Below are 8,724 nucleotides of genomic sequence, written 5' to 3' on the forward strand. Positions count from 1 at the left end.
GAGCCTGGAGCCTGCTTCCGATTCTGTGTCTCCCTCTCTCTGTACCTCTCCCCCTAACTCATGCTCTGTCTCTCTCTCAAAAATAAATAAACATTAAAAATTAAAAAAAAAAAAGTCACACAGAAAAAAACCAAGATGAAAAGAGAGTAGGATAAGTTAGAAGGGGAAAGATGAGTGAGATCAGAAAATATTACAGGAAAACTAAAATCCAAGAACAGAATTAAAATCCATTTTGGAGGATGTCCTTTGAAAGTTCACCTAGAAGGGAGGGAAAAAGATCTGAGAAAATGATAGCTGCAAAAGATTAGAAGCCAGAGAACACATAGTTCTGCCAGAGACACAATAGAACTATCCACGTTCTCCTTTCCTGTACTGACATAATCCTAGTTTTGTTGGAGGTGGCATAAAAAAAACATTCACCAGGGGCACCTGGGTGGTTCAGTCAGTTAAGCATCTGACTTTGGCTCAGGTCATGATCTTGGGGTTCATGAGTTCGAGCCCCGCATCAGGCTCTGTGCTGACAGCTTGGAGCCTGAAGCCTGCAGCCTGCTTCAGATTCTGTGTCTCCCTTGCTCTCTGCCCCTCCACCCCCCGCAAAAGAAAAATAAATATTAAAAAAATTCTTCAAATGTGGATTTGTGACACAGTTCTGCCCAGGAGATAGTAAGCTAAACTCTGCTGAAGTTTGCCGGGACAGTTTTGCTTTTTTTTTTTTTTTGAAAGTAATCTCTACACCCAAGGTGGGACTCAAACTCACAGCCCTAAGATCAAGAGTCACATACTCTTTGAGCCTGTCAGGGGCCCCTTGGTTTCCTGATACAGGTACCATCCTTTCCTCCTCCTGGCTTCTTTCACCTTTCTTCTCACTGGATCAGGGATGTGATGGCTGGTGCTGGAGCAGCCATATTTTGACCATGAGGGAAAAGGTCAAGGGAATCAGGGCTTTAGATTCCAACATCCTTAAAATACTGAACCAAGACTAGCAACTGCTTATCCCTGGACTTTTCTTTATGTGAAAAAAATAAACCTCTATTTTATTTAAGCCATTGATAATCTGGTTTTCTGAAATAGGAACCCCCAAACCCTAGTATGATGTGCTAGTATGAATATGATTAGTATTTCTGAAGAGGAGAGCAGAACATGTGAATTAGACCTAATAATTGAAGTTATGTGAGAATAAAATTATCCTGAGATTTAAAAATATGCAGATAAAAGAGCTTACTGTCTTCGGAATAGAATCAACAAAAGATCTAAGGACATCCCATTAAAGTACCTAAACTTTGAGGAAAAAGATAGGATGCAGATAGAAAAGATGGAGATACCAACAAAGAAACAAACATCACCCTGGTGTTGATCACAGCATCTGCGAGGTTTTAAAGAGGAATACCCTGGGACCCAAGGATTTTACACGTATGAGGGGAAAAGAAGCTTATTCTCAGACACGCCAGAGCTCAAAAATACACCATACCTAACATACAGTGAAACACTATGCAATTATGTTCTTAAAAAGAACATGGAAGTTTTCTCAGGAGTGACATGGAAAGACTGTCAAGATCCATTGTTACACGAAAGAAGGAAATCGCCGAACTGTATTACAGTATGCTATCTTAGGGATTAAAATAGAAAAATAAGAATCTATATTAATATTGGCATGTTTATTCCTAAAGAAGTCTCGCTTCTGCAGAGGTGTCCCTGACGCTAAGATCCGCATCTTTGACCTGGGGCGCAAGAAGGCAAAAGGGGACGAGTTCCCGCCATGTGACCACGTGGTGTCAGATGAATATGAGCAGCTCCCCTCTGAAGCCCTGGAGGCTGCCCGCATTTGTGCCAACAAGTACACGGTGAAAGGTTGTGGCAAAGGTGGTTTTCACATGGGGGGTCGGCTCCACCCCTTCCACGTCATCCGTATCCACAAGACGTTTCTGTGCTGGAGCTGACAGGCTCCGGACAGGGACGCAGGTGCCTTGGAAAGTCCCAGGGCACAGTGGCCGGGGTCCACACTGGCCAAGTAAGTCATCGTGTCCATCCGTACCAAGTTGCAAAACAAGGAGCGGGTGACTGAGGCCCTACATAGGGCCAAGTTCAAGTTCCCTGGCCGTCCGAAGATCCACGTTTCCAAGAAGTGGGGCATTCCCGAGTTTAACGCCGATGAATTTGAAGACATGGTGACTGAAAAGCAACTCATCACAGACGGCTGTGGGGTCAAATAGATCCCTGATCGTGGCCCCTTGGACAAATGGCGGGCTCTGCACTCATGGGAACCTCAGCACTGCCCCTCTCTATTCATGCCCACTGATGAATCCTGCTTCCTCTCTAAAAAAAAATTTTTTTTTAGGGGTGCCTGGGTGGCTTAGTTCAGCGAGGTCCTCAAACCCCCCATCGGGCTCTGTGCTGACGGCTCAGAGTCTGGATCCTGCCTCAGATTCTGTGTCTCCCTCTCTCTCTGCCTCTCCCCCCACTCACTCTCTGTCTCTGTCTCTCTCTAAACTAAATAAACGTTAAAAATTAAAAAAAATAAAATAAAATTTTTATTTATTTTTTTAATTTATTTTTTTTTTTAATTTTTTTTTTTCAACGTTTTTTATTTATTTTTGGACAGAGAGAGACAGAGCATGAACGGGGGAGGGGCAGAGAGAGAGGGAGACACAGAATCGGAAACAGGCTCCAGGCTCGGAGCCATCAGCCCAGAGCCTGACGCGGGGCTCGAACTCACGGACCGCGAGATCGTGACCTGGCTGAAGTCGGACGCTTAACCGACTGCGCCACCCAGGCGCCCCAAAATAAAATTTTTAAAAATGAAGATTGTTAAACTAAAAACATGAATTATTTGAGGGGCACCTGGGTGGCTCATTGAGAAGAATGTGTGACTCTTCATCTCAGGGTGGTGAGTTTGAGCGCCACGTGGGGTGTTGAGATTACTAAAAACTGAATAAATAAACTTTAAAAAAAGAATTATTTGGGGGCGTCTGGGTGGCTTAGTCGGTTGAGCATCCGACTTCGGCTCAGGTCATATCGCGGTCCGTGAGTTCAAGCCCCTCGTTGGGCTCTGTGATGACAGCTCAGAGCCTGGAGCCTGTTTCAGATTCTGTGCCTCCCTCTCTCTCCGCCCCTCCCCCACTCACGGTCTGTCTCTGTCTCTCTCTCTCTCTCTCTCTCTCAAAAAGAAATAAACATTAAAAAATAATCATTTGAAAAGATTAATGGAACAGACAAGTCTCTGGCAGGTGTATCATTAAGGAACGATCACACAAATATCCAAGATTTTAAGCCTTAAAGGATTTTAAATACTGGGGGCTTATAAAAGAACCCACAGATTCACAGAATCTTTAAAAATTAAGGAAATAACACGTTCCACAAAATAACACAAAAGAACAGGGAAGAACTGTTCAGTAAATCATATTAGGATAACCGATTAGTAATTAGGAGGATATATTTAATTTCTCCTTTCACATAATTTACCAAAAATCAATTTTCAGCATATTACATGTTCTCTCTAGGGTTGATTGGTTAAAAATTGTGGAAAAAGTATACATAAAATTTACTAACTTACCATTTTAAGCGTATAGTTTACTAATGTTAAACACACTCACATTATTGTGTATCTAACCTCCAAAATTCTTTTTTTTTTTAATTTTCTTAACGTTTATTTATTTTTGAGACAGAGCATGAATGGGGAGGGTCAGAGAGAGAGGGAGACACAGAATGTGAAACAGGCTCCAGGCTCTGAGCCGTCAGCACAGAGCCGGACGCGGGGCTCAAACTCACGGACTGCGAGATCGTGACCTGAGCCGAAGTCGGACGCTCAACCGACTGAGCCACCCAGGTGCCCCTCCAAAATTCTTTTTATTTGACAAAACTGGAAGTCTATACCTGTTTAACAACAACTCCCCATTCCCTCCTCCCCTCAGACCCCGGCAACCACCATTCTATGATGAATTTGACTACCGTAGGCACCTCGAAAAAGTAGGAACGTACAGTATCTGTCCTGTCGTTGGCTTGTTTCTCTTAGCATAATGTCCTCAAGTTCATCTGTGTTCCAGCATGTCACAGAATTGGCTTCCTTTTTAAGGCTCAATAATATTCCATTTTTCCAGTCTGTTTATTCATCTCTTGGACCCTTGGGTGGCCTCTACTTCATTTCTGTTTTAGCTATTACGAATAATGCTGCTATGAACATGGGTGTGATATCTCTTCAAGACCCTGTTTTCAATTATTTTGGTTATACAGCCTGACATGAAATGGCTGGATCCTATGGTAATTTTATGTTTTAGTTTTCTGAGGAACCGATATAATGTTTTCTGTGACGGCTGCCCCATTTTACATGTCCATCAATAATGCACAGGGGTTCAAATTTCACCACATTCTCACCGACACTTGTTTTCTGTTTTGTTTTCTTTTTAAGTATAGCCATCCTAATGGGTGGGAAGTTGTATCTCACTGTGGTTTAATTTTCATTTCGCTAGTGCCTAGTGATGTGGAGGATCTTTTCATGTGCTTCACTTAACGCTCATTTGTATATTTTTCTTGGAGAAATGTCCGTTCGAGTCCCTTGTCTGTATTTGAATCATGGTTGTTTTTGTGTTGTAGAGTTGTTTGCTATACATTCTGGATATTAATCTTTTTCATATATGTGATTTTCAAATATTTTCTCCCATTCTGTGGGTTAACTTTTCCCTCTGTTGACAGTGTCCTATATTGCACAAAATTTAATTTTGATGAGGTCCAAATTTATCTATTTTTCCTTTTCCTGCCTGTGCCTTTGGTGTCATATCCAAGAAACCATTACCAAATCCAATATCATGACGCTTTCCTCCTATGTTTTCTATGAAGAATATTATAGTCTTAGCTCTTATATTTGGGTCTCCAATCCATTTTGAATTAATTTTTTGTACATGGTGTTAGGTAAGGGTCTAACTTCATTTTTTGGCATGTGACTATCCAATTTTCCTAGCACCATACTTAAAATTTTTTTTTTCACGTTTATTTCAGTTTGAGAGAGAGAGAGAGACAGAGCGTGAGTGGGGGAGAGGCAGAGAGAGAGGGAGACACAGAATCCAAAGCAGGTTCCAGGCTCTGAGCTGTCAGTACAAAGCCTGACATGGGGCTTGAACTCATGAACTGGGAGATCATGACCTGAGCTAAAGTCAGATGCTTAACCGACTAAGCCACCCAGGCACCCGATCCCAGCACCATATTTTAAAAAGACTCTCCTTTCCCCCATTTAATAGTCTTTGCACCTTTGTCAAAATTATTTGACTCTAGGGGTGCCTGGGTGGCTCACTTGGTTGAGTGTTCAACTCTTGGTTTCAGCTCAGGTCATGATCTCACAGGTCGTGAGTTCAAACCCTGCATTGAAAAGCCTGATTGGGATGCTCTCTCTTCCTCTCTCTGCCCCTCCTTCTCTCTTGCTCTCAAAATAAATAAATAAACTTAGGGAAAGAAAAAAACATTTGAGGGGTGCCTGAGTGGCTCAGTCGGTTGAGCGTCCGACTTCAGCTCAGGACATGATCTCACAGCTTGTGAGTTCCAGCCCCATGTCGGGCTCTGTGCCGACAGCTCAGAGTCTGGAGCCTGCTTCGGACTCTGTGTCTCCTTCTCTCTCTCTCTCTCTCTCTCTGCTCTTCTCCCACTTGTGCTCTGTCTCTCTGTCTCTCTCAACAATAAAACATTAAAAACAAAAACCAAAACCTTTGACTATATATGTGAGAGTTTATTTTCGGGCTCTGTCTTCTCAATGGGATCACCCTGGAGCTTTAAAATCCCCACCCAGGGATTCTGATGTAAGTGTGGCCTGAGCCTGGAGAGTTTTTAACCATCTGCAGGTGCTTTTAATGTGCCTCCGAGTTTGAGTAATGAAGAGCTAACATTGACTGAGTGCTTATACTGAGCCAGGCCCCATTCTACATCCTTGAAACCTCACATGGCAACCTGATGAGACTGATCTATCGCTTTCCCATATATAGAGGGGCCAATGAGTCACAAAGAGGTTAAGTACCTGCCAAGGACACACAGATCAAAAGTGATAGGGTCTCTACTTGAACTCCAGAGCAGGTGCCCCTTATCACGGTGCTGTGCTGCCAGGGATCACATACCATGTGACCTGCCATGATCCCTGCCTCAAGATTCCTCTGGGTGGAAAGATGGCCCATAATCTAAAAGGCGAGGCTGTGCCCACCCTTGCTAAACTGGTCCGGTCTGGCAGCCGAGGTTACAAAAGGGAACAAGGAGTCTGTTTTAAGCTCCTGAGGCCAGCTCCTCCATGGACCCTCCCAGGATGTGACCCCAAACCCCTGGCCTCCCTCCCAGAGACATCTGAGCTGAGGCCCCAAGCTGCCTGGCTCCTCTCCAGCCCATATGGACTCTTATCACCGGCCTCCCCAATCCAAGCCCATGATTTCATGACGTGTAGTTTTTCACATGATGCTTGTGGGGTAGAAGCCCCCAACACCGTTCTAGCAAAACAAATGTGTGTGTTGGGGTCTGTGGTCCTATGGAGAACTGAAGTGGTCATTTTTCCATCTTCTGAGAGACCTGAGAATCTTTCAGGGCTGTCGAGTTCGGGGAGCCACAGGGAAGCTGGGACTAAAGAAGTCTCTGTGCCTCAGTCTCTTCCAGTCATTGTGAAAGTAAGTCCTGAAAAGAAAAGGGGGTTCAAATCATGATGAAAGTTGAGGGATTACATAAATTTAAAAAAATGAATGGAATGAGAAAATTCGAAAGCTACGTGTATTGGTTATCTATTTTTTCTTTTTAATTTGTTTTTAACGTTTATTTATTTTTGAGACAGAGAGACAGAGCATGAACGGGGGAGGGGCAGAGAGAGGGAGACACAGAATCGGAAGCAGGTTCCAGGCTCTGGGCCATCAGCCCAGAGCCCGACGCGGGGCTCGAACTCACGGACTGCGAGATCGTGACCTGAGCTGAAGTCGGATGCTTAACCAACTGAGCCACCCAGGTGCCCCGGTTATCTATTAATACACAATAAATTACCTCAAAATTTAGCAGCTTAACACTACTATAAATATTATCTCGGGGAGCCTGGGTGGTTTAGTCGGTTAAGCATCTGACTTCAGCTTAGGTCATGATCTCGTGGTCCGTGGGTTCGAGTCCCGTGTGGCGCTCTGTGCTGACAGCTCAGAGCCTGGAGCCTACTTCGGATTCTGTCTCCCTCTCTCTCTGCCCCTCCCCCACTCATGCTCTGTCGTCTCTCAAGTCTCTGTCTCTCAAAAATGAATAAATGTTAAAAAACTTGAAAACAAAACATTCATTATCTCACATAGTTTCATGCGTGGGTTCAGGATTTGGGTTCAGCTTAGCTGGGCATTTCTGTCTCAGTCTCTCAGGGGTTGCGGCCCTCTGAAGTCTTAACAGAGCAGGAGAATCCATTTCATGGCTCACAGGGCCATTGGCACAAGGCCTCGTTCCCTCAGGACGTGGCAGCCAGCTTCCTCCAGAATGAGTGACACAAGATGTCCACGATGACATAAGCCAAGCCGCAGAAGCCGTCCACCCCCATTTCTATAATGTCCTATTTGTTACACAGCTCACTGCCCACTCCATTCGCTAGGAAGGGGACCACACAGGGAGTGGTATTCCCACACAGGGAATACCGGGAGTAAGGGTCATTGGGGACCATCTTGGAGGCTGAATACCATACTATATAAATGCGAATAGGCGGTAACATGTCTGTAAGTGTTTATCTTGAGTAAGGCACTGTCCTAATGTATTAACACGTTTCAATCTCCCTATAGCCCTAAAGGTAAGTGTGTTCTCAGTCTTATTTTGCGTATGAGGAAACAGGCACAGAGAAGTTCAGCTACTGGTCCAACACTTCGCGGCCACGGGGAGGGAGGCGGAGATTGAATTCAGGCTGTCACCAGCACACGGCACGGCCTCAGTGGGGCACCAGTTGGTGGGCATTAAAAAAAAAAAAAAAACGAGGATTAAATCAGAAGAGCTACAAAGAAAAGGGAAACTGAAAATTAGAACGGGAAAAATAAAGCTGGGAGTGGGCGATAGAGAGCCAGTGAAAATAAAGGGATAAAGTAGATCAAAGAAACAGTGATGGTTTAAAATGGAAGGCAAATTTAAGGCCAAGGAAGAAGACAAAGCAGGGTAAGACTACAGCTTAAAATCCTGCAAAGTAAGATTAGGAGTTTTAAAAAGAACAATCAAGGGAGAAACACAAAGCTAATGCACAATGAAAGGGGGGTTTACAAAGATGTAAAAGAAACTGAAGCCAAACCCGTGCATGAAAAAATAATCAGCAAGGAGGTTGAAAAGGAGGCAGTGTGGAAAAATCTCACTGGAGGCAGCTGTGGAGAGACTGAAAGAGGGTTTTTAGGACACATCAAGCTTCTAGCTCATCCTAAAATAGGCAGGAAGGCCTCAGGCACCCTCTGCATCTGCAGCCTCTGATCTCAGGGCTGGGCCCCTCGCTCCCACCTAGGGAGACCTGGAGCAGAATTTTCTAGAACACTGCTTCTCAAAGTGGGGCCCTTGACCAGCAACACCCCATTACCGGAGCTTGTTAGGAATGCAGAGCCTCAGGCCTCACCCCAGGCCCCGATGGTTCATCATCTGCATTTTAGCAGGATCCGGGGGAGGAGGATTTGTGCGCCCATGAAAGACTGAGCAGTCCTACTTTGCAAGAAATGTCACATTTCTTCCCTTGATTTTTAGTTTATGAAGTATTTTAAATCTCCAAAGAAGTATAAAAATAAT

At 44.4% G+C, this 8,724-nt stretch overlaps 1 pseudogene; it reads left to right on the forward strand.

Annotated features, from left to right (window-relative positions):
• The first annotated feature begins 1,658 nt into the window (after positions 1-1,658).
• Positions 1,659-2,465, forward strand: LOC131486245 (large ribosomal subunit protein uL16-like; annotated as a pseudogene).
• The last annotated feature ends 6,259 nt before the right edge of the window (positions 2,466-8,724 follow it).

This window comes from Neofelis nebulosa, chromosome 9 (genome assembly GCF_028018385.1).
Source record: "Neofelis nebulosa isolate mNeoNeb1 chromosome 9, mNeoNeb1.pri, whole genome shotgun sequence".
NCBI lineage: Eukaryota > Metazoa > Chordata > Mammalia > Carnivora > Felidae > Neofelis > Neofelis nebulosa.